Consider the following 3,120-nt stretch of genomic DNA (forward strand, 5'->3'; position numbering starts at 1 on the left):
AGAGACAAGAGCCTAGTGATGTGCTGCAGCTCTAGAGAGGAGAGTTGATTGTGCCATTGCTTCTTATCTCGGCCCAACTGAACTCACATCGATGGCTTCTATCCATGGATAGAAGTTTTGCACCATGGAAATCGGCAAACTCAACAAATAATTTTTTTTTTTTTCCTAGAGACTTGACTGTGGAACATTTACTAGTGCCTTACCGGATGATTTCAAAGGTTACACTAACACTTTTGGCCTGAGCAATTGGAAGGAGGGAGTTGCTATCAATGAAGATGGAGAATGCTTTGCATGTACCACATTTATGAGGGCGACATGTGGAGTTAAATTTTGGATGTTTAAGGAGAAGGGGCTTTGAATTTGGGTGTCAGCAGCATATATGTGGGACTTAAACTCAGGGGGTCGGATGAGATCAAGAACTGGTTTCTGGAGCACTTAGACATTAAGAGATAGCAGATGAGGAGGGACCAGCAAAGGAGTATGAGAAGTAGGTGTCTGTGAGGGATGCATGGTTTCGAAGGTGTGCTACGTCATCAAAGCGAATCTGATTATTCACAAGAAAATCATACGTTGTCATCATCTTTCAGACCCTCTGCTGGGCCTGAGCAGGAAAGTGTATTTTGGGACTTAGGGGTGGGTTTGAAGGTAGAGGTCTTGGTTTGCATAGTGCATGGGAGGTAATCATATCCCAAAGGAGATATACACATCTATAGGTTGGCTCCAAGAGTAACTGGAGGGAACTGCTGTAAGGAGGGAAGAGTTCCTGGAAAGCATTTAATTGTTTGGGAGGGTTTGCAAATTATCAGAAGCATTTTGAAGACAGCAAATTCCCTTTGGCAAAGTGTTCCCTCCAAAGTGTCTAAATGGGCATGCCCAAGAAAAGTACATGCCCTGTACTTTTCTAAGAAAACCGTAACATTAAGGACTGAAGGAGGAGCTTATTTTTACTGCTGGCACTGGAGCTCCCTCTTTTCCTGACACCTGTGAGCCAAAGCAAGTATGCCCCTGCATGAGCAAGTCTCCTTTTGCCTTTCTGTTCTGTTAAGCTTGCTCATCTAATCTCACAGGGGATCTGACAGCTTCCTCCAGCTCCTAAAGCAATTGTTTAGCACTCACTGAAAAGCCCAGTGAGAGAGAAGAAAGATGCTGATGGCGGCTCACATGCAGAGAACTGCCATGGGCTACGTGGGCAACATCGGCCTGATCCCCAAGTGTCTAATGCACAGAATGAGGACTAGAAGTAACAATTCCAACACTCTGTCTTTATGACAGCTCATCTAATGAATGCAAATGTTCAGCATAACCCATTTGCTGGACAGTGGATGATTCATATCATGGGCATGTGTTATAGAAAATGTCAAGTGCTTTGAATTTACAGACTGCATATACAGTTCATGTGGCTATATTCTCTTCTTCTTGACATACAGAACAGGTGATAGGTATCTTCCCTAGCACATCCTTTGTGGATGGGAATGACATTTTGACAATCTACACAATTTTGCCCACAGATAAGCTCATCTTTTTTGTGCTCACTAGATAATCAAAAGATTCTTTTCCCCCAACCGGACATTTTCTCCAGCAACAATCCAAGGCAGAAGACCTGTTAGAGAAGCTATTTCCACAGAGGACCCTGTAACTTAGGGAACTTGTCACCACCTGCTCACGAATGCTACTCATACAGCTGATCTCCAGAACCGCCCCCTCTTCTGTCCTAATGCCTTAGCCACTGACTGCTCAAGGTTGACCATTTCAGCCTTCTCTGGAGGGCAGGTATCTGCAAGGACGTGCTCCTCCCTACCTACTACGCACCTGGTCTTCCTGATGAAACCCAAAGCTGTCCTGATGACCTCAGGAAAAGAAGAGGTTAAATTAGATTCTGGATTCCAGGACTAACAGAAGTTTTTGTCCAACAGAATTTTCTTTGAGGAAGAAAATGCTCTACGTTTGCATTAGCTAATAAGATAGCCACTAAGCATATGTGGCTATTGAGCAAAGGAAATGTGGGTAGTCCAACAGGAACTGAATGTTTTTGTTTTTTTTTTTGCGGTACACGGGCCTCTCACTGTTGTGGCCTCTCCCGTGGCAGAGCAACGGGCTCTGGACGTGCTAGGCCCAGCAGCCATGGCTCACCGGCCCAGCCGCTCCGCGGCATGTGGGATCTTCCCGGACCTGGGCACGAACCCGTGTCCCCTGCATCGGCAGGCGGACTCTCAACCACTGCGCCACCAGGGAAGCCCAGGAACTGAATTTTTTACTTTATTTTATTATAATTAATTTAAATGTTTAATTACCACATGTTCCCAAGGGTTATCCTATTGGGCACACAAATAGATACAAAGTCTCCTAGGTCTCTTTTCTAAGCTTTGAAAAGCTTATTTCAGTTCTTAATGGAAACTCTCAGCATTGAGGTTTCCCCTGAAAATCCCCTTAGGATAGGCCTCAAGAGAGAAATCTGTGGTCTCAGCAGCTAAGCTCTAAGGACTTTTTGTTCACTCCATTTCCAAGGTGCCAGACCATTCAGGCATCTTAGCTGTCCTAACATTAGATGTTTAGGACCTGAGATTATATGACTCCAAGAATCCTTATCATTATTTTACATTACCTCCTGGGGTGCAATTCTGTAATGTGAATAAATGATGCCCTCTGGAGTCATGCACCACTGGTGTTACACAAAACATTTGATGAAATTTTCAAGATAGAAGGGAAAGAAGTCTCCTGCTTTGGGGGGTTTTCTCTGTGATCATGGGTCAGGGAAGGGGAAACAGTGCAAGAGGCAGAGTAAGGGTGGGGGATCCTCCCTGAACTGTGCTCCCACTTCATTTTGGACATGTCACATTTCTAGCCCCCTTGTGTGTGTGCACATCCTGATTGCCTCAACCCATGTGTCTCTCAAGATAAGAGAAGATCTAGGAGCCAGATATGACTTGCTGTGTGACTGAAGGCCAGTCACTCAGATCTCTCCCTCGGTGAGTTAGCTTTGGTCCATGGGATCATGGAAAAGCACATCCCCCGAGTTCTCGAGTCCTGGATTTTCCATTTATGGGGTAAATCAGCTTCTCTGAAGTTTAAGTTGAGAGAGCCAAATAAAATGATGGACGTAAAATATTATTAAGTATGTTA

Source organism: Lipotes vexillifer, unplaced genomic scaffold, assembly GCF_000442215.2.
Source record: "Lipotes vexillifer unplaced genomic scaffold, Lipotes_vexillifer_v1.1 scaffold1722, whole genome shotgun sequence".
Taxonomy (NCBI): Eukaryota; Metazoa; Chordata; class Mammalia; order Artiodactyla; family Lipotidae; genus Lipotes; species Lipotes vexillifer.